Below are 23,483 nucleotides of genomic sequence, written 5' to 3' on the forward strand. Positions count from 1 at the left end.
TTTAAGCTGTATATTGGAGAGGAGTAAGCAACCTTTTTGATCAAAGCCTCCAGAAATGTGAAGGTGACATTTATAAGCAATTCAGAGCAATGATCTACTCAGTTAGTTTGACTCCTGGGGCCTGCTGAGTACTAAAACTCAGCATTTAGGGATTGCTGAGAAATATCTTCATTGACTTGGACATTAATTGTATTTTTCAGGTTCCACAGTTTAATGAAGAGTCCAGAAGATTATAGCTTTGGGTTATTTCCCGATCTCATTGTTGCTGTCTACAAGGCTGTGAAGGACACAGAGTGGAAGAAGTAATTTCCAAAAGAATAGAGGCTGCTCCTGTCTTCAAAGGGTTTCCATCTCTTGAGTGGATATGAGACAGAACCACATGCATGCTTCAGGGCAAGAATGGAAAGCAGGAACTTAAATTTGTATCATAGAATCCCTATAGTGTGGAAGTCGGCCATTCAGCCCATCAAGTCCATACTGCCCCTCCGAAGGGCATTCCACCCAGCCACCTATTCTATCCCTGTATTTTCCAATGGTTATGGGCAATTTAGCATGGCCAATTTATCCAGTCTACAGATCTTTGGACTGTGGGAGGAAACCAGACCACCTGACAGAAACCCACACAGACTCATTGAGAATGTGCAGACTCCACACAGACCTGCCTGAGGTGGGTCCCTGGCGCTGTGAGGCAGCAGTGCTAACCACTGAGCCATTGTACCACCCCAAAAGTATAGCACCCTTTGTCACCTGAGGATGTTCCAAAGCAGTTTACTACCAGAGCTGAGGGCTTGAAACATGAATAAGGTTACATTTGTGCCACACAACTGCCAGGCAATGACTGTCTCCAACAAAAGAGAATGTAACAATCTCCCCTTGATGTTCAGTGGCTGTGTAATGTGTGCATACATTGCCTTTAAGAAAGTCCACCCTTGTGTATGTACAGTGTTGCACTCTACCTACCAGTTAGTCATCTGTGAGCCTGCAAGCTGCGCACACCGAGATCAATTCACAGAATCCCTACAGTGTGGAAACAGGCCAGCTGGCCCAACAAGTCCAGACCGAATCTTCCAAGTGCATCCCACTCCCTCACCCCATTGCTTTACATTTACCCTGACTACTGCACCTAACCCACACATCCCTGAACACCATGGATAATTTAGCTTGGCCAATTCTCCCAACCTACACATCTTTGCACCATAGCAGGAAACCAGAGCACCCGGAGGAAACCCACACTGTCACAGGGAGAATGTGCAAACTCCACACAGACAATCGCCTGAGGCTGGTATTGAACCAGGTCCCTGGTGCTGTGAGACAGCAGTGCTAACCACTGAGCCAACATGCTGAACATTATTGCTTGCTGTAACGTCTGCTTCATGACTTGTAACATGTTTTATTGTTTTAAATAAATCAACTCACAGAGTTAATGGATTGATTATGGGACCATTATCTTTAACATGTCCTGGTGAAAAGCAGGAGAAAACACTGTGCAGATGAAGCATATTGTACAAGCAGCTTAATCTGCAGGTAGAAAATATAAACTACATTGTCTGATCGTGTGAAAGTGTATGAGGCAACAAATGGGCAAGGAACAAAAGTAGACCACTCGGCCCTTTGAACCCGCTCCCCCATTCAATAAGATTATGGTTGATCTGATTTTAACTTCAACTCGACATTCTCTGATAATGTTTCATCCCTTCAGTCATCAAGAATCTATCTATGGTCATGGCTGATCATTGAGCACTGTACTGTAATCCCTCCCTAGCCCATGTGGCTTGAATCTTTAGCCACAAGAGCTATCTCTACCTCCTTCTTGAAAACGTAATGTTTTGGCCTCAACCACTTTCTGTGATAGAGAATTCCACAGGCTCACCACTCTCTGGGTGAAAACATTTTTCCTCATCTCTGTCCTATAGGGTTTACCCCTTAACCTTAAACTATGAGCCTGGTTCTGGACTTCTCCAGCATTGGGAACATCCTTCCTCCATCTAATTTGTCTCATCCTGTTCCAATTTTACAGCTTTCTCTAAGATTCCCTTCCTTCATTCTTCTAAACTCCAGTGAACACAATCCTCACCAACTCAACCTCTCCTTATACGTCAGGCCTGCCAGCACAGAAATCAAATGGCATTCAGTAACTAATATTAATCAGCCCATTGTGGAAGACATACTTTGAAGGTCAGGGTTATGAGACAATCTTTGCCAGTTCTAAAATTCAGGTTTCTGTTGCAGTAATCTCAATGGAATCATTGGATACAATCTTACAACAGCAGAAAGATGGGCGGTGTGGATGGAGGATGCAGACAGTGGTGTAGACAGTGGGTGTAGACATGAGCAAGACTTTGTGTGGTGACCAGAAGAGTGGCTGTGTGGAATCACAAAGAGAGAAGCCAGTGACACAGTCAGGGACACGCCCTGGTGCTGGAGGTCATGCTGCTGCTGGCAAAGGTCGCATTTCATCTGGAACTGCACTCCCTCCCTCCACACTCCCCTCTTGTCCCCACATGCCTCACTACAACCTCTGGAGATGCCAGCCAGCACCTTGTGCCCTCCATTGACCTTGTCTCCATTAGCCTTGACCCTCCTACCAAGCATCTACTTGGGCCTTCACTGAAACTTGAGCCATTTCCTCTGAGCTTAGATCATGTATTTGCCATCTTGTGACTGCCTCATCTAGTCACCATTAACCTGCACTGCCCTCTCAGCGTGGAGCGTAGATTGATTCAGCGCAGAAAAGGCCCTTTGGCCCATTGAGCCTGCACAGACATAACTACCGCTAAAGGCACTCTAATCCCAATTTCCTGCACTTATTCCAAATCCTTGAATGTTATGATATTTAAAGGTTGTAAGGTTTCCAGCATCCACTATCTTCCCTGACAGAGGGTTGTGTGTTTATAGCTTATATCACATCAAGGTCACGGAACTTAACAAAAGCTCAACTCTTTGGGCCTTTTGTATGGGTGGCGTGGTGGCTCAGTGGTTAGCACTGCTGTCTCACAGCATCAGGCACCAGGTTCAATTCCAGCCCCAGGTGACTGTTGTGTGGAGTTTGCACATTCTCTCTGTGTTGGTGTGGGTTTGCTCAGTGTGCTCCAGTTTCCTCCCACAATGCAAAGATGTGCAGGTTAGGCTGAATTGGCCATGTTACAATTGCCATAGTGTTCAGGAATGTGTCGGTTAGGTGCCTTAGTTTGGGGAATGGGTCTAGGTGAGTCTCTGTTTGGAGGGTTGTTGTGGACTTGTTGGGCCAAATGGCCTGTTTCCACACTGTTGGGATTCTGTGACAGTCCATTCCAGATTCCCACCACCCGCTGAGTGAAAACATTATTTCCCAAATCTCATTTGTGATGTTTGTAGTGAAATCCTCCAAACCATTCATTTTGTCTAGTGTTGTTTACCTCTTGAGCTGCTTGTTCAATAAATATTTTATTCCTTTTGATAAAATATGAATTCCCGAACAGGGGCTATTAGCCTAGTCTAATCAGGGAGCCCTGGCTGACAGATTAAAAAGGGGAGTGTCAGAAGTACTGATACTCTGGTACCTGACTCTGAATAACAACCTGCCAACCAACCCCCTCCTTCTGTCACCCTCAGTCTCCCCATGCTTACTCTTGATGCCCCTTCAATCCAGCTTGTGCTGCTTTTGGGAGAGGTTGGCCTTTCGTCCATCACCCAGGAACGTGGTCATCATCCCAGAGAAACATAGTCGCACTCATTACAGACAGAGATGACTGATGGTGTGATTAACCTGAGGGTCACTACAGCTGAGGCAGGGGGAGAGAAGGTAGCACCTTCATGGTGGTAGCACCCTTCATTAATCCACTTCAACCCTCTTGGAATTCAAGAATTCAGCCTCTCTTGTTCAGACAACTCCCCTCCCTGTAAGGTAATATTGCTGCATCTAGTTTAGAGCTAATTGACCATTGAAATACAACTATGGTTCGTCAGCATTGGCTGGGCAGGCAGCCACTACTGCAATGACCCCAGCTCCAGAATATCCCCTTGTAATCCAGAAACACATGAGCGTGCGCTGCCTCTGAAATCCCTCCCTTACTGAGAATACACTCTCAGCATTCACCTTTCTCAGCTACCATCTCAATTTACTATAAATTCTGTGTCCAACGATCCAGCCCCACTAGCTACCTGATGAAGGAGCAGCGCTCCGAAAGCTTGTACTTCCAAAGAAGCCTGTTTGACTCTAACCTGGTGTTGTGTGAAGTTTAATAAAGACTGCATTGTTTTTCATCCGAGATTTGGGAAGATTAAAGCCTCATCTTCAATCCCCATCACAAAGCCCATTCTCTGTCCATCACTCAGAGACAAATGCCTGAGCAACACCTACAGGCAGCACAGAGTGACACACTCACACTCAGTGCGATGCCTACACACTCAGAGCCACTTACAGGCCACACTGAGTAACATACACACTCAGAGACAGGCAGCACTGAGTAACATGCTCACACTCCATGCTGCCTGGAGGTGTCTCTCTGAATAACACACCCACACTCAGAGTGATATCTACAGGCAGCATTATGTAGTACACTCGCACTCAGAGAGACACAGCCTGCAGTGACAGCGATTGGCCGAAGATCATTTCAGGTACTATCCAGCATGCAGCAGAGAGTGGACAGTGCAATCCCAGCAACTGGGCCTGGACCAACAGAGTGAAGGGGAATGCCTTAGATTGTAATCATTGAGTCCCAACAGATTTCAGTTTCTGTTCTGTTTGGAATCTTGTAACCTCCACAGATTCCAGATCGAAGAGATCATTTGAAAATGATTGATGATTGGCTGGCAGTCTATACAATAACAGATGTCTTATTGATTGACAGGCCAAGCAGCCAATTGTGACAACGTCATGCTGAAATGCAGCCAATCAGCTGAACGGAGTGGTCCATTTCCAAAACACACAGAGACAGAGACTGAATCTTCATCATCTTTATTCCCTTTTCCAGATTGGCATTGACAGAAAACAGACTGCAACTAACAGCCCAGACAGAGGAAGCTGCTCAAATTCACAGCCACAATGGAGCTTGAGGAAAACACTTGTGGAGATTTTCTCAATAACATGAGAATCTTGTCCCTTTAAACAGTGATAAAAACCTTAAATTGGAGCTGGTGGCTGAGCAGGAAGGAGATCTGGTTTACTGAAGCAGAGACGTCTGAGGTTCACATTGTTTTCTACAGCTGACAATCTTCAGCAACTTGTAGAGATTTTACTTGGCATCACAAATCACCCCTGTTCCCATCAAACACTCACAGGACAAGGACAGCATGAGATTTGACACATTGTAAAGCTCTCTCTACACTGTCCCAATGACCTGCCTGAACTCCTGAACCTCAGAAATGTCTCCGAGGAGTTCTGAGAAGGAAAAGAATTGAAATTTAATGCTCACAATGATCTTTGTCCAGCCAGCTCAGCCCTGTCCTATTTAACGTTGTGTTTCCTCTGTGGACTGTCTCAAACACTCTACACACATTCTGATCTCCTGATGCTCTTGCTGAGGGGAGAGGGGAGGGTCACGTGGGTGAGGGCACAGGAGAAGCGAGCGTTGGACTCCCAGTCAGACCCAGAGAGGGTCAGCAGACTGCTGACACTGTAGGTGCTGTCCGAAGCTCGCAGATAGTTGCTGGTCTGAGCCCCGTCCGAAATGACTGCACCATCCTTCTTCCACTGCACCTCCAGCTCATCGGGATAGAAGTGATTGGCAAGGCACACCAGGGTGGCAGTGCCCTTGGCATTGACCTGCTCTGGGGAGGGGTGCAGCAGGGTCAGCTTGGGCTGAGAGTTGTCACGGCCTTAAAGACAAGAAAAACAATTTTAATCCCTGCCAGTTTCAACTTTCAGAATATTCACTGGGAAAACGTTTGAACATTTGTAGCCAATACCGAACAAACCCGACGAAAGAACAAGCATTGTTTAAATTGCTTCTAGGGATGTGAGTGTCACTGGCAGGGCCAGCATTTATTGCCCATCCCTAATTGCCCCTGAGAAGGTGATGGTGAAAGAGAAGGGACAGTTTTGGACCATAATTTAGGAAATGAATATGGGCAGCTGGAAGGGCGATCAATGGGGGAGCATTGATCTCTCTCCAGGGTTTTAATATGGCTCTTTAAATAAGGTGTTCATAACTGAACACAATCTTCCAAATCTGGTCTGATCAGTGATCTGTAGAGGTGTAGCATTGCTTCCTTGCTTTTTTACTCTGTGCTGTATTTTAAAACCCAAGGATTCTGTAAGTTTATAACTAAAAATATAATAAGGGGTTAGAAGATGAAATATGAAAGTTTGCCAGCCAGTAATATAAAAGAAGATTGCAAGACTGTTTTTTTTGTCGAAATATAAAAGCTAAGCGGAAGGGAAGACTGGATGTTGGACTGCTGGAAAATGAGGCTGGAGAAGTACTAATGGGGAACAAGGAAATGGCAGAGGATCTGAATAGTGACTTTACATCAGTCTTCACAGTTGAAGACACCAGTAGTATACCAGAACTTAAAGAGATTCAGGGGCAGAGATGAGAGTAATGGTTATCACTGAGGAGAAGGTGCTGGGGAAGCTGAAAGTTCTGAGATGGATAAATCAGCCAGACTGGATAGACGACACCCCAGAGTTTGAAGGAGATAGCTGAGCAGATTGTGGAAGCATTGGTGGTGATCTTTCAGGAATCACTGGAGTCAGGGAGAGTCCAAGAGGACTGTAAAATGGCAAATGTAACGCCCCTGTTTCAGAAAGGAGGGAAGCAGAAGATGGGAAATTATAGGCTGGTTAGTCTGACCTCAGTCTTTAGTCAGATTGTAGACTTCAGTTTAAGGATGAGATTGCAGGGGAGTTGGAAGTGCATGGTCAAGTCGGGCTGTGTCAGCATGGCTTCATCAAGGGGTGGCCTGACAAATCTGTTCGAATTCTTGGAGGAAGGAATGAACAAGTTAGATAAAGGAGAGCCAGTGGACGTGATCTATTTGGATTTACAGACAGCCTTTGACAATGTGCCATACAGGAGGCTACTAAAGAAGAGAAAAGCCCGTTGTGTTAGGGACAAGGTCCTGGCATGGATAAAAGGTTGGCTGCCTGGCAGAAGGCAGAGAGTGGGATAAAAGGATCTTTTTCAGGATGGCAACCGGTGACTAGTGTGGTCCTGCAAAGGTCCATGCTGAGACTACAGCTATTCACCAAAAATGAATGATTCATTAATGATCTGGATGAAGGATCTAAGGACATTGTTGCTCAATCTGCAGGTAACCCAAAGATAAGTGGAGGGACAGGTCGTGTTGAGGAAGTGGAGAAGCTGAAGAAGGAGTTGATCAGGCTCAGAGAGTGGACAAAGAAGTGGCAGATGGAATACAGTGTGGGAAAGTATGAGTTTATGCACTTTAGTAAGAAGGATAAAGGCATTGACTGTTTTTTAAATGAGGAAAGGATTCACAAATCTGAATCACAAAGGTACTGAGGAGTCATAATCAGGTTTTTCTTAACGTTACCATGTTGGTTCAATTGGCAGTTAGGAGCACAAATGCAATGTCAGCATTCATTTCCAGAAGGCTAGAACATGCTCAGTGGTTAGCACTGCTGCCTCACAGCGCCCGGGACCCGGTTCAATTCCTGTCTCGGGCATCTGTCTGTGTGGAGTTTGCACATTCTCCTCGTGTCTGCGTGGATTTCCTCCGGGTGCTCCGGTTTCCTCCCACAGTCCAAAGATGTGCAGTTTAGGTGAATTGGCCATGCTAAATTGCCCGTCGTGCTATGTGCGTTAGTCAGGGATAAATATAGGGGAAAGGATCTGGGTTGGTTGCTCTTCAGAGGGTCGGTGTAGACTTATTGGGCTGAAGGGCCTGTTTCCATACTGTAGGGAATCTAATCACAAGAAAAGAGGTGTACCGCTGAAGCTGTCTAAGGTCAGAACACAATTCATGTATTGTGAGCAGTTTTGGGCCCTGTATATAAGGAAGAATGTGCAGGCATTGGAGGGTGTACAGAAGAGTTTTACAAGAATGATCTTGGGGATGAAGGGCTATCATATGAGGAACAGTTGAGGACTCGATGGAGTTTAGAAGGATGAAGGGAATCTCATTAAAACTTACAGAATACTGAGAGACCTGTCTCTAGTGGATGTGGAGAAGATGTTTCCAACAGGGGAAGAGACCGGGACCTGACGGCACAGCCTCAGAGTGAAGGGAAGACCCTTTTGAACTGAGATAAGGAGGAATTCCATCCGCCATCGGGTTGTGAATCTGTGGAACTCACTGCAGAAGGCTAGGGAGGCCATGTCATTGAGTGTACTTCACACAGAGGTAGCTAGGATCTGAATGCTTCCCACCATGAGTGGAGGAAGTGTGGTCAGTGACAGCAGTTGGATATCCAGGTTTCAGAGCTTGAGCAGCAGCTGGTGTCAGTGCAGAGCGTCCGTGAGGCTGAGAGCTCCGTGGAGAGCACGTTTCTAGATGTGGTCACTCTGCAGCTTCAGAGTATGCAGGGAGAGAGGGAATGGGGAAGCAGCAGACAGTCCAAAAGGACCAGGCAGCTAGTACAGGAATCCCCTGAGTGCATCCCACTCTCCAACCAGGATTCAGTTTGGAATCCTGATGAGAATGATGGTACATCTGGGGAGTGCAGCCAGAGACAAGTCCACGGCACCACGGGGATTTCAGCTATTCAGGGGGACACAAGGAAGACTGGAAGAGCGATAGTGAGAGGAGATTCGAGAGCGAGGGCAATCGATAGGTATTTCTGCAGCTGCAGATGGGAATCCAGGATGGTGTATTGTCTCCCTGGTGTCAGGGTCAAGGATGTCACTGAGCAGCTGCAGAGCGCCCTGAGGGGAGAGGGGGAACAGGCAGCAGTCGTGGTCCACATCGGTCCCAGTGACAGAGGGAGAAAAGGGATGGTCCTGCAGTCAGAATGTAAGGAGCTCAGGAGGGAATTAGCAGCAGGAACTATAATGTAGGAATCTCCGGATTACTCCCAGTGCCCCACACAAGTGAGAAGAGGAATGGGAGGGTGAATGTGGGGCTTGAAAGAGGATCCAGGAGGGAGGGCTTCAGATTCTTGGGACATTGGGACTGGGTCTTGGGGAGATGGGACCTGGACAGACCAGACAGTGTTGCTCCTGAACAGAGCTGGCACTGAGCTCCTTTGGAATGATTTGCTAATAGGAGAGAATTTAAACTAACTTGGCAGGACTGTGGGAGCCAGGGGGAATATCAGAGAGGAACACCAAGGTCCACAGAATTCTCAGTGCAGTCAATAAGTTACCACCCAGTGGGAAGGATGTGGAGGAATACAAATGCAAGAAATATACAGAGACCTGAAAGTGTGATAGAGTCGTTATAATGTGGGGGAAAGGGGGGATTTAATTTCTGAATATAGACTGGGGTAGTAGCAGTGTAACAGGCAGAGAGGGGCCAGAGTTGTGAGAGTGTGTTCAGGTGAAGTTTCAGGTGGCATGGTGGACAATAAAGAAGGCTGTGTAAGAGTGCAATGGGATCTTGACCAACTGGGTCAGTGGGCTGAGGAATGGCAGATGGAGTTTAATTCAGATAAATGTGAGTCCTGTATTTTGGTAAGACACAGGAGATGGGTGAGATCCTAAACACATATTTCAGGTCAGTATTTATTGTGGCGAAGGACATGTGAGCGAGGAAATATCGAAAAATAGTGATGTCTTGAAAAGAGTCCACATACAAATGAGGAGATGCTAAAGGTCATATAAAGGTCGATAAATCCTGAGAACCTGATCAGGTGTATCCCAGAACATTTTGGGAAATGAGGGAAAAGATTGTTGAACCCCTTGCTGAGATATTTTCATCATTGACAAGCATAGGTAAGGTGCTGGAGAACCAGAGAGGTTGGCTAATGTTATGCCATTATTTAAGAAAGACTGTAAGGAAAAGCCAGGGAACTATAGACCAGTGAGCCTGATGTCGGTGCTGGGTAAGATGTTGGAGTGGATTCTGAGGGACAGGATTTATATCCATTTAGATAATCAGTGTGGCTTTGTACATGGAAAATTATGTCTCCCTAATTTGATTGAGGCGGTGACAAGGAAGATTGATGAAGGCAGAACAGTAGACATTGTCTGTATGGACTTCAGTAAACTGTTTGACAAAGTTCCACATGAAAGACTGGTTTGTAAGGTTAGACCACATGGGATCCAAGGGGAGCGAGCCATTTGAGTGAGGAATTGGCTTGAAGATAGGAAACAGAGAGTGGTGGTAAAGTGTTGCTTTTCAGACTGGATAGAGAGATAGGTAGAACAATACAGTGCAGAACGGGCTCTTTGGACCTCGATGTTGCACCAACCTATGAACCAATCTAAGCTCATGCTCTATGCTATCCCATCATCATCCATGTACTTATCCAAGGATTGTTTAAATCTCCCTAATGTGGTTGAGTTAACTACATTGGCAGGCAGGACATTCCATGTCCTTACTACTGTCTGAGTCAAGAACCTGCCTCTGACATTTGTCTTAAATAAATCATCCCTCAATTTGTAGTTATGCCCCCTCGTACAAGCTGACATCATCATCTGAGGAAAAGGACTTCACTGTCTCCCCTATCTAATCCTCTGATCATCTTGAATGTCTCTATCAAATCTCCTCTTAGCCTTCTTCTTTCCAATGAGAACAGACCCAAGTCTCTCAGCGTTTCCTCATAAGACCTTCCCTCCAGACTAGGCAACGTCCTGGTAAATCACCTCTGCACCTTTTCCAATGCTTCCACATGTACACAGTATTACAAGTGCAGCTGCATTAACGTTTTGTATATGACATTACGGCTCCGGAACTCAATCCCTCTACCAATAAAACTTAACACACACTCTGCCTTCTTAATAGCACTATCAACCTGGGCGGCAACTTTCAGGGATCTATGTAAATGGACTTCAAGATTCCTCGATACATCCACACTACCAAGAATCTTTCTATTGACCCAGTACTCTGCCTTCCTGTTATTCTTCCTAAAATGAATCACCTCACATTTAGCTGCATTGAACTCTATTTGCCACCTCTCAGCCCAATTTTGCAGTTTATCCAAGACCCCCTGCAACATGCAACATTCTTCCACAATGTCCATCACTCCACCAACTTTAGTGTCATCTGCAAATTTACTAATCTATCCACCTGTGCCTGTGTCCAAGTCATTTATAAAAATGACAAACAGCAGTCGTCCCAAAACAGTTCCTTGTGGCACATCACTTGTAACCAGACTCCAGGATGAATATTTTCCATCAACCATCACTCATTGCCTTCTTTCAGAAAGCCAGTTTCTAATCCAAACTGCTAAATCACCCTCAATCCCAAGCCGCTGCATTTTCTCCAACAGCCGACCATTTGGAACCTTATCAAAGGCTTTACTGAAGTCCAGATACACCATGTCAACTGCTCTACCCTTGTTAACATGCTTGGTCACCTTCTCAAAAACCTCAATGAGGTTTATGACATGACCTGCACTTGACAAAATCATGTTGACTATCTGAAATCAAATTGTTGCTTGCTAGATTATTATAAATCCTATCTCTTATAATCCTTTCCAAAACTTTTCCTACAATAGATGTAAGGCTCACTGATCTATAATTATCTGGGTCATCTCTGCTGCCCTTCTTGAACAAGGGCACGACATATGTAATCCTCCAGTCCTCTGGTACTAAACCTGTAGACAATGATGATTCAAAGATCAAAGCCAAAGGCTCCTCCATCTCCTCCATAGCTTGCCAGAGAATCCTCGGATAAATCCCATCTGGCCCAAGGGACTTGTCTACTTTCACTCCATCTAGAATAGGTAACACCTCTTCCCTACTCACCTTGATCCTTCTAGTCTAATATCTTGTATCTCATTCTTCTCCTTTACAATATTCTCCTTTTCCTGAGTGAAAACCAATGAGAAATATTCATTTAGCACCTCTCTGACCTCCACAGGGTACATACACAACTTCCCAATTCTGTCTTTGACTGGCCCTATTCCTACCCTAGTCAACCTTTTCTTCCTCACATATTTATAGAAAGCTTAAGGGTTCTCCTTTATTCTACCTGCTAAAGACTGCTCATGTCTTCTCTTTGCTCTTCTTAACTCTTTCTTTAAATCCTTCCTAGCTAATCTGCTAATCTCTATCACTTCGTCTGAACCAACGTATCTCATTGTCACAGAAGCCTCTTTCTTCTGCTTAACAAGAGATGCAATTTCTATCATAAACCACAGTTCCTTTACCTTATCACTTCCTCCCTGCCTGACAGGGACATACCTATCAAGGACATGCAATATCTTCCTGAAGCCAGCTCCACACTTTGATTGACCCCATCCCCTGCATTTTGCTCCCCCATTCTATGTATCCTAAGTCTTGCCTGATCACATTATAATTGCTCTTGCCCCATCAATGACTCTTGCCCTATGGCATGTATCTATCCCTTTCCATCGATAAACTAAATGTAACTGAATTTTGGTCACTCTCTCCAAAGTGCTCACCCACAACTAAATCAAACACCTGACCTAGTTCATTACCAAGCACCAGGTCCACTGTGGCCTCCCGTCTTGTCAGCCCTTCGACATACTGTGTCAGGAAACCCTCCTGCACACATTCGACAAAAACTGATCCATCCGACGTACTAGGTCAGATTACTCAGTATGGAAACAGGCCCTCCAGCCCAAACCGACCCTCCGAAGAGCAGCCCAACCAGACCCACTCTCCTACATTTACCCCTTCACCTAACATTACGGGCTATCCAGCATGGCCAACTCACCTAACCTGCATATTTTTTTTGGATTGTGGGAGGAAACCTGAGCACCTGGAGGAAACCCATGCAGACACGGGGAGAATGTGCAAACTCCACACAGACAGTTGTCCGAAGCGGGAACTGAACCCGGGTCTCTGGCGCTGTGAGGCTAACCACTGTGCTAACCACTGTGCCACCATGCCGCCCAGTGCCGGGCTATAGCATTTCCAGTCAATGTTGAGGAAGTTAAAGTCCCCATAATGACCACCCTGTTCCTTTCACTCCTAGCCAGAATCGTTTTGCCAATCCTCTCCTCCACCTCCATGAAACTCTGCAGAGGCCAATAAAATACTCCCAGGAGTGTGACCTCTTCTGTACCTGTTTCTAACCTCAGCCCATACTACCTTGTCAAAAATTCTTTCAGCCACCATTTTGCTGTCCTTGACTAACAAAGCCACACCTCCCCCTCTTTTACCATCTTGCCTGTTCTTAATGAAAGATCTAAACCCTGGTACTTGCAATATTCCTGACCCTGTTCTATCCATGTCTCTGAAATGGCCACAACATCAAAGCCCCAGGTACCTATCCATGCTGCAAGCTCACCTAACTTATTTCGGATACTTCTGGCATTGAATAGACACACATCAAACCAGCTTGCTATCTGCCAGCACATTCCTGTGACCATGAAATTCTGTCCACGCCCTCCCTACTCTCATCCTCCTGTGCACTGGAAGGACACCTCAGGTTCCCATCCCCCTGCTGCACTGGTTTAAAGCCACCCAAAAGCACCAGCAAATTTCCCAGCCAGGATATTAGTACCCCTCTGGTTCAAGTGATGACCGTCCTGTTTGTAGAGGTCCCACCTTCCTCAGAATGAGCCCCAAGGGAGGGAGTACTTGAAACCCTCCCTCCTGCACCATCCCTGCAGCCACGTGTTCAACTGATATCTCTCTCTATTCCTTGCCTTGCTATCATGTGGCCCAGGCAACAAACCAGAGAAAACAACTGTGTTTGTTTTAACTCTCAGCTTCCGCCCTAGCCCCCGAAATCCTGCCTTACATCCCTATCCCTCTTTCTGCCTATGTCGTTGGTACTATGTGAAGTATGACTTGGGGCTGGGCACCTTCTCCCTTCAGGACTCCAAAGACAGGATCCGAGATATTACGGACCCTGGCGCTTGGGAGGCAACACACCAACCGTGAGCCTCGTTCTCAGTAGAGATCTGTGAAATGAGGAAGCTGGAGAAATCTACATTCATCCCGTGTGGTTGGAGGGTTCCGAGATGGAAGATGAGATGCTCTTCCTCCTGGTTGGAGGGTTCCTAGGCGGAAGTTGAGGCGCTGGAGGCAGAATGTGAACAATGTGAACAATTCCTCATCCTGCGATAGGAAGGATGTTGTTAAATTTAAAAAGCTGTGGAAAAGATTTACCAGGACATGACCAGGAACTGGAGGGTTTGAGCTACAGGGAAAGGCTGAATAGACTGGGGCTATTTTCCCTGGAGTACTGGGGGCTGAGGGGTGACCTTATAGATGTTTATAAAATAATAAGGGGCATGGACAGGATGTAAATCCAAGGTATTTTCCTTCAGTACGGGAGTCCAAAACAAGATGGTATGGATTTAAAGTGAGAAGCAAAAGATTCAAAAGGGACCTGAGGGGTAACTTGTCACACAGAGGGTGGTATGTGTATGGATCGAGCTGCCAGAGAAAGTGTTGGAGGCAGATACAATTACAGCATTTAAAACACATTGGGATGGGTACATGGATAGGAAGGGTTTCGAGGGATGTAAGCCAAATGCTGGCAAATGGGATGAGGTCAGTTTAGGATATCTGGTTAGTATGGACAAGTTGAACTGAAAGGTCTGTTTCCACGCTGTATGACTCCATGACAATGAGAGGCTGGAAAAGCTGAGACTTTTTACTCTGAAGCAGAAGGTTCTGAGGAGTGACCTTACAGAGGTTTAGAAAATCATGAGAGACATAGATGATGTGAAGAATTCAAGAAGGAGGCGAATGTTTTGTAGCGATGGCAAAAAATATTCCCAAAGATCATTCAGGGATGAGAAACATCATTTATGAAGATTAATTGGAGAATTTGGGACTGTCTTCTTTGGAGAAGGCTGAGAGGAGATTTGTTCAAGGAATTCAAAACCAGGAGGGGCCTGGATAGAGGAAATAGGGAGAAAATGTTCCCAATTGAGAAAGGATTGAGACCGAGAGACCACAGATTGAAAGTAATTGGGAAAAGTAACAAAAGTGAGATGGGGAACAACATGTTCAGCCAGTGGGTGGTTAAGGTGTGGAATGCACTGCCTGAGAGTGTGGTGGAGGCAGCTTCAATTGAAACATTCCGAAGGGAATGAGACTGTTATTTGAAAAGGAACAATGTGCAGGGTGACAGGGAGAAGGTAGGAGGAACTCAGTGAATTGCTCATTCAGAGAGCCAGTACAGACAGGATGAGCAGAATGGCCTCCTTGTGCACTGTAACAATTCTGTGATTGTGTGATTGAGCAAAGTTAAAGCTGGGGGAGGTGGGAGCTCGGTGTCTCACTGTGCTGCTGCTGCTGCTGCTGCTGCTGAGGTCAGTGAGATCAGAGACTGGGACAGGGAGCCAGAGCTCACATCAAACTCTGCCCGTGTCCGTCACACTGAGACTGGCAGGAGGCTACTCACTGATTTCACTCCATGCTGCAGGAATGGAACCACAGGCTGCAAATGGACAGAGCTCCTCCACACGGTGAGTAAAACTTACTGACTTAGATCTTGCTGCTTAAAGGGAGCAATGGAACTAAAGAAATACAGCTGGACACCCTGTTAGACACAGTGCTCCTCAATTAGCCATTTCATTCACTGCAGCTCCCCACTAACACCTTCAACAATTCAGCATTTGTGTTTTAGAAATTGTGTTTAGAAATTGAAAGGGTTAATAACGGAGGATTGAGGTTTATTTACTCAGTCTGAGCTTGGTTCCTTTACCGAACGTAGGAGTAGCTGTTATACTACATACAGTAATAGTCAGCGACATCCTCACTCTGAATGTTGCTGATTGTCAGGGTGAAACTGGTCCCATATCCTCTGCTGGTGAATCGCTCGGAGACGCTGTGTTTCGAGTTGTTGCTTCATAGATTAGGAGAGAGGGTTTCTGTCCTTCTCGCTGCTGGTACCAGCTGAGGTCATTTGTAATGTCTTGACTGGCCGTACAGGTGATGGTTGTGGTCTGGCCCAGTCCCACTGACAGCACCGGGGGTGACTGGGTCATGATGATGTCCCCACTGATACCTGAGGGGTCAGAGAGAAACACAGTGAAGTCAGAACTGTCACAGAAAGAGCCTGTCAAATGAGAGATTGTTGGAGACACTGAGCTTTCCTCTGGTTTCAGCATTTTCCCTTCAATCACAAGTCAGTGGAATTGGAGTGAAATGGAGAGCAGCTAAAGATTCAAGGTGGAAGCAGAGAGATTTGTACCTGTGACACAGAATGCCAGGGGCCAGATCAGCTGAATGTTTGAAATCATGGTGCGTGCTCATCTCCCTGTGCCTGGTTCCTGATAAACTCTCCCTTCACTGGGCTCTGCTTTATAAAGCTGCAGCCTGTGAGAGTCTGACTGGGTGTTCCTCAGTATGTAAATGGCATCAGGCAGAGAGAGCCACGTCAGCCCCTCACACTTCCTCTTCTCTCTCTCTCTCTCTGTCAGTCACAGAGAATCATTGATGTGAACAACACTGAATGAGGCCATTTGGCCCATTGTGTCTGTATTGGTCTACAAAAATATGATGTCACTAATCCCATTCTCCAGCTCCTGGCCCATTACCCTAGAGGTTACAGCAATACAAGGGAATATCTAAACACTGCTCCAATGTCACAAGAGTTTGTGACTCAACCAGCCTTTCAGGCAATGAGTTCCAGACTCCTACCACCCTCTGAGCGAAAACATTTCTCAATTCTCTTTTCAGGGTCTACCTCAACTGAACCTGAACTCACTTGAGTTGAGAAGGATGAGAGGAGATCTGACTGCAATGTATAACATTCTAACAGGGCTGGACAGACTTCATGCTGGAAAGAGGTTTCCCCTGGTTGGGGAGTCTGGAATCAGGGGACACAGTCTCAGAGAGATACAGGGTAGATCTTTCGGACTGAGATAAGGAAATATTTCTTCACTCAGAGGACAGTCAACCTGTGGAATTCCGTTCAAGTTGTTGAGGACAAAGGACTGAATATGTTCAAGAAAAAGACGGAGGTAATTGTTTTGCATTACAACAACATCAATGGGTATGGGAAGATGATAGGAATATGGCATTAAGACAGAGGAACATCTATGATCATATTGGATGACAGAGATACTCAAAGGGCCGAATGGCCTATTCCTACTCTAAGTTTCTCTGTCTCTATGTTGGTGTTACCTTCAATCTCTGCCCATTGGTCTTGTTCCCTCTACTCATGGAAAAGGTGCCTTCCTGCCCACCCTATCTCTGCATCTCATAATCTTACAGCCCTCTGTCAGGTCCCCTCTCAAGCTTCACTGCTCCAAGGAAAACAACTCCAGTCTTTCTAATCTTTCCTCATAGCTCAGCCCCTCTAGGCCAGGCAGCGTCCTGGTAAATCTCCTCTGTACCCTCTCTAGTACAATCACATCCTTCCCAGAATGTGGTGTCCAGAACGTGTCTCGCTCTCTCTCTATCACTGTCTCTCTGTCTCACATCTGCCATGTCTTTCTCTCTACATCTCTCTCCCACTCTTAATTTCTCTCATATTCTATCTCTCCCACTCTGTCTCATAGCCAATCTCTCTAACTCTCTTTTGCTTCTTAACTTGTCTCACAATCTCCATTTCTTCACCTCTCACTGTTTTCCTCATTCACTCCCTCACTCCCTCCAATTGTGATCTGCCCTCTCTATTCCTTCCTCTTTTACTCTTCCTCCCTCTCTTTTGTCTCTACAGTCTCCCTCTCTCTCTCTCCTGCACTCTGTCTCAAATCCTACTCTTGTCTCTCTCTCTCTCTCTCTCTCACTCACTCACAACCCGACCCTTCTATCCTGATTGCCTTCACTCTTAGTTTCACACTCTCTTTCTCTTTCTCTGTCTGTTTCTCTCTTTCTCTTTCTCCATCCCTCTCAGTAACATCCTATTTCTCTCTCTCTATCCCTCAACCTCACCATCTCTACCTCTCACTCACTCGATTCACACATCTCACACTGTCCCAGACACTCCTCATTCTCTATCTCTCACCCTCTCACACACACTCTCTCCCTCTATCTCTCTCACTGACTCTCTTCTCTCTCTTTTCCACAGTCTGCCAGGTGGCAATATTTAAATGCAGGGCGAATCCCCCTCTGCTTTGCCTCATGAGTGGATGTTAACCATTGACCCCAGAGGCATGTCTTCGCCTGGAGTAAGGCCCCATTTCCCACACTGAGCAGGCTTTGGCCTCTCTCAGGAAGATGGACAGATTCTTGTCAAATGAAGGGTAGTTCTGTGCTGTTGGCCTATTCTCACTGGGGACTGGTTTGGACACAAACCTCATTCTATGAAGGCCCAGCAGAGAGAGGAGATCCTCAGGCCATCAGAGTGAACTGGAGGGACAGGACAGGCTCTGAACAACTGACCCATCCTGTCCATGCACAACATGTTCCAATCCTTTCCCCTGTCCTTCCCCTTCCATGATCAGTCTCCAGGTCAGGATGTTTCACTGCGATGAGAGCTGGATAATCACATAGTTACAACAGAATGGAACTCAGCCCCGTACCCACCATGGTGTCTATGACCCACTGAACTCTCCAAAAGGGACCAGTAAACATGGAACTCCTTCCACTGGACAGTCTGCTAATAAATATGGACCACCCTGCAATAGACACGATTAAACATGGGCATCCTTCCCACTGGACCCTCCAATAGAAGCCAGCAAACTGGGACTTCCTTCCCAATTGACAGTCCAATGGAGACCAGTAAACATGGACATCCATACCATTGGATCATCCAATTGATACCAGTAAACATGGGCCTCCTTTCCACTGGATTGTCCAGTAGAGACCAGTAAACACGAGCCTCCTTCCTACTGGATGTTCGAACAGATAGCAGGAACCATGGGCCTCCTTCCCCCTGTACCTTCCAATAGAGACCACTAGATATGTGTCTCATTCCTGCTGGAATCTCTAACTGAGATCAATAAACATGGGCCTTCTTCCCATTAGACCTTCCAGTATCTCAGCATTAAACCCCAAATAGGCCTCTGATTTCCATTCCCACAACATTGCCCGCCTTTGCATTACATCAGCCCCTTGACCACAGAAACCTTCATTCCTGTTTGTCTCACTCCATAATTCCGATGTCCTCTCCCAGCTTCCCCCATCCATACTCCATAAATCCGAACTGTCTGAAATGGAGTGGTCCCTTTTGTGTCTCACACCAAGGAGTGGATGGACAGACTTTTAGTTAGTAATGGGTTAAAGGATGATGGAGAGTGGGCAGGAAAGTGGAGTTGAGGCTGAGATGGGATCAGCCATGATTGTATTAAATGGTGGAGCGGGCTCGAGGGGCTGAATTGCCTGCTCCTGCTCCTAGTTCTTATGTCCATCCACCCCCTCCCAATTACTGCAACTTTGTGAATCATCTTGGAATGTTTTGGACATTGAAAGTGCTATGTGAATTCAAGATCTGTGTGGATTTTATGTGGGGACAGAATTGTGCGGGGGGGGGGGGGGAGGGGGTGATAGCTCCAGCAAGTGAATATCCCGCTGAGAGCCTCCAGCCGTCCATATACAGAATGGGGAAGTGGGGGAGACAGAATATACTGTCAGGGTCCATGGCACTCTCCCCCATAATGTGGTTGGCTCTGAACTGCCCTCTGAACTGGCCAAGCAAGGCATTCAGTTGTATCAATCGTGATGACGTCTTGACAAAGAAATAAAACGGGACAGACCACCCAGCATCGATCAAAATATCAAAAAGACAATGACAGAAATAGCCCTGTCTACCCTGCTCCATCCTCCTTACTGACATCTGGGGGCTAGTGCCAAATTCAGGAGAGCTGTCTCACAGACTAGTCAAGCAACAGCCTGACACAGTCATACTCACAGAATCATACCTTACAGACAATGTCCCAGACACCGCCATCACTGTCCCTGAATGTGTCCTGTCCCACCAGAAGGGCAGACCCAGCAGAGCTGGCAGCACAGTGGTGTACAGCCAGGAGGGAGTTACCTTGGGAGTCCTCTCCGCTGACTCCAGACCCCATGGAGTCTCATGACACCAGGTTAAACATGGGTGAGGAAACCTCCTGTTGATCATCACATACCACCCTCCCTCGGCTGGTGAATCAGTCTCTCTTCCATGTTGAATAGCACATGGTGGAAGCACTGAGGGTGATGACAGCACAGAATGTACTCTGGGTGGGGGATTTCAATACTCACCACTGAGAGTGGCTCAGCAGTAGCACTACTGATCGAGCTGGTCGGTTCCTAAAGGACAAAGCTGCAGGACTGGGCCTGCAGCTGGTAGTGAAAGAAACAACAAGAGGGAAATATCTACTTGGGCAATTTAGCATGGCCAATTCACCTAACCAGCACATTTTTGGACTGTGGGAGGAAACCCACAGAGACACGGGGAGAATGTGCAAACTCCACATAGAAAGTTACCTGAAGTGGGAATTGAACCCAGGTCTCTGGTGCTTTGAGGCAGCAGCACTAACCATTGTACCACTGTGCCACCGTGCCGCACCTTCTCATATAGAGAATTGGAAATTGTCCACATAGATTTGTGATGGGTAATTTCTAACTAACAAACCAAATGCATTAACTAAAATAGTTGATAGGAAGTATAGTCTTAGCAACTTTCAGAAATACGCAATAATTTTCCACAAAACAGTCTGCTGACCAAAGTTAAAACCCATGGGATTGAAGATGAATGTTTGACTTGGTTAGGAGACTGGTGACAGACGACAGGGAAAAAAAACACATTTTGAATAGTGTTCCACAAGGATTCTGTGATGAGGCCTTAACAGGATACAAATGCTGCAGGAAGGATAGAAAGGGAGGGAAGAGAGGACGGCGAGTGGCATATTTGATAAGGGATAGCATTACAGCTGTACTGAGGGAGGATATTCTTGGAAATACATCCAGGGAAGTTATTTGGGTGGAACTGAGAAATAAGAAAGGGTTATGACTTTATTCGGATTGTATTGCAAACAATACCCTCTGATAGTCAAAGGGTAATTGAGAATCAAATTTGTCAGGAGATTTCAGCTATCTGTAAGAATAATAGGATGGTTATGGTAGGGGATTTTAACTTTCCAAACATAGACTGGGACTGCCATCATGTTAAGGGTTTAGATGGAGAGGAAGTTGTTAAGTGTGTACAAGAAAACTTTCTGATTCAGTACATGGATGTACCCAGTAGAGAAGGTGAAAACCTTGACGTACTCTTGGGAAATAAGGCAAGGCAGGTGACTGAGGTGTCAATGGGGGAGCATTTTGGGCCAGCAACCATAATTCTATTAGTTTTAAAATAGTGATGGAAAAGGATAGATCAGATCTAAAAGATGAAGTTCTACACTGCAGAAAGGCCAATTTTGACGATATTAGGCAAGAACTTTCAAAAGCTGATTGGGTACAGATGTTCGCAGGTAAAGGAACGACTGGAAAATGGGAAGCCTTCAGAAATGAGATAACAAGAATCCAGAGAAAGCATATTCCTGTGAGGGTGAAAGGAAAGGCTGGTAGGTTTAGGAAATGCTGGATGACTAAAGATATTGAGTGTTTGATTAAGGAAAAGAAGGAAGCATATGTCAGGTATAGACAGGATAGATCGAGGGAATCATGAGAAGAGTATAAAGGCAGTAGGAGTATACTTAAGAGGGAAATTAGGAGGGCAAAAAGGGGACATGAGATAGCTTTGGCAAATAGAATTAAGGAGAATCCAAAGAAATTTTACAAATACATCAAGGACAAAAAGGTAACTAGGGAGAGAATAGGGCCCTTCAAAGATCAGCAAGGCAGCCTTTGTGTGGAGCCGCAGGAGATGGGGGAGAAACTAAATGAGTATTTTGCATCAGTATTTACTGTGGAAAAGGATATGGAAGGTATAGAATGTAGGGAAATAAATGGTGACATCTTGTGAAATGTCCATATTACAGAGGAGGAAGTGCTAGATGTCTTGAAACGCATAAAGGTGAACAAATCCCCGGGACCTGATCAGGTGTACCCTAGAACTTTGTGGGAAGCTAAGGAAGTAATTGCTGGGCCTCTTGCTGAGATATTTGTATCATCGATAGTCACAGGTGAGGTGCTGGAAGACTGTAGGCTGGCTAACGTGGTGCCACTTTTTAAGAAAGCTGGTAAGGATAAACCAGGGAACTATAGACCAGTGAGCCTGACGTCGGTGGTGGGCAAGTTGTTGGAGGAAATCCTGAGGGACAGGAGGTATATGTATTTTGAAAGGCAAGGACTGATTAGCGATAGTCAACATGGCGTGGGAAATCTTGTCTCACAAACCTGACTGAGTTTTTTGAAGAAGTAACAAAGAGGATTGATGAGGGCAGATTGGTAGATGTGATCTATATGGACTTCAGTAAGGCATTCAACAAGGTTCCCTATGAGAGACTGGTTAGCAAAGTTAGATTTCACATGGACAACTAGCCATTTGGATACAGAACTGGCTCAAAGGTAGAAGACAGAGGGTGGTGGTGGAGGGATGCTTTTCAAATTAGAAGTCTGTGACCAGTGGAGTGTCACAAGGATCAGTGCTGGGTCCACTACTTTTCGTAATTTATATAAATGATTTGGATATGAGCATAAGAGGTACAGTTAGTAAGTTTGCAGACAACACCAAAATTGGAGGTATGATGGACAACGAAGAAGGTTACCTCAGATTACAACAGGATCTTGATCAGATGGGCCAATGGGCTGAGAAGTGGCAGGTGGAGTTTAATTCAGATAAATGTGAGGTGCTGCATTTTGGGAAAGCAAATCTTAGCAGGACTTATACACTTGTTGCTGAACAAAGAGACCTTGGAGTGCAGGTTCATAGCTCCTTGAAAGTAGAGTCGCAGGGAGAAAGGAAAGAGAAGAAGGTGTTTGGTATGCTTTCATTTATCGGTCAGAGTATTGAGTACTGGGATTGGGAGGTCATGTTGCAGCTGTATAGAACATGGTTTAGGCTGCTGTTGGAATATTGCATGCAATTCTAGTCTCGCTCCTGTCAGAAAGATATCGTGAAACTTGAAAGGGTTCAGAAAAGATTTACAAGGATGTTGCCAGGGTTGGAGGATTTGCCAGGGTTGGAGGAGAGGCTGAGCAGGCTGGGGCTGTTTTCTCTGGAGCATCGGAGCCTGAGAGGAGGCCTTATTGATGTTCACAAAATTATGAGGGGCATGAATAGGATAAATAGACAAAGTCATTTCCCTGCAGTGGGGGAGTCCAGAACTGCATGAATTCATGTAAAACTCTGTTATCTCACTTTTGAGTTTACAATCAATCCAAACATTCTGGCAAAAACAGAGAGCGCAGGCGGCTAACACCTTCAACATATTATCTAGCTAACACCCATTGTTACAGTTAACCGGAGAATGCCAGTTTTAAATAAAAGGTTTTGTGATTTTCACTTGAAAGAAATGAAACTATCATAGTATTCTAACAGATGAAAGCCTCAACAAACAATTAAGGTATTATTCAATGTATAATTTCAGTTACATCACACTGTAAACTTTTGCTATAAATTCTGTGTCTGACAATTGTACCCTCCGAAAGCTAGTGTGCTTCCAATTAAACCTGTTGGGCAACAACATGGTG

General features: G+C 45.7%; 1 pseudogene; it reads right to left on the reverse strand.

Annotated features, from left to right (window-relative positions):
• The window catches only part of LOC148149284 (centrosome-associated protein 350-like), a 989,460-nt pseudogene that overhangs the window by 89,003 nt on the left and 876,974 nt on the right, over positions 1 to 23,483 (reverse strand).

The sequence above is a fragment of the Chiloscyllium plagiosum genome, unplaced genomic scaffold (assembly GCF_037043375.1).
Source record: "Chiloscyllium plagiosum isolate Xiang-an unplaced genomic scaffold, Cpla_swu_hap1 HiC_scaffold_9, whole genome shotgun sequence".
Classification (NCBI taxonomy): domain Eukaryota; kingdom Metazoa; phylum Chordata; class Chondrichthyes; order Orectolobiformes; family Hemiscylliidae; genus Chiloscyllium; species Chiloscyllium plagiosum.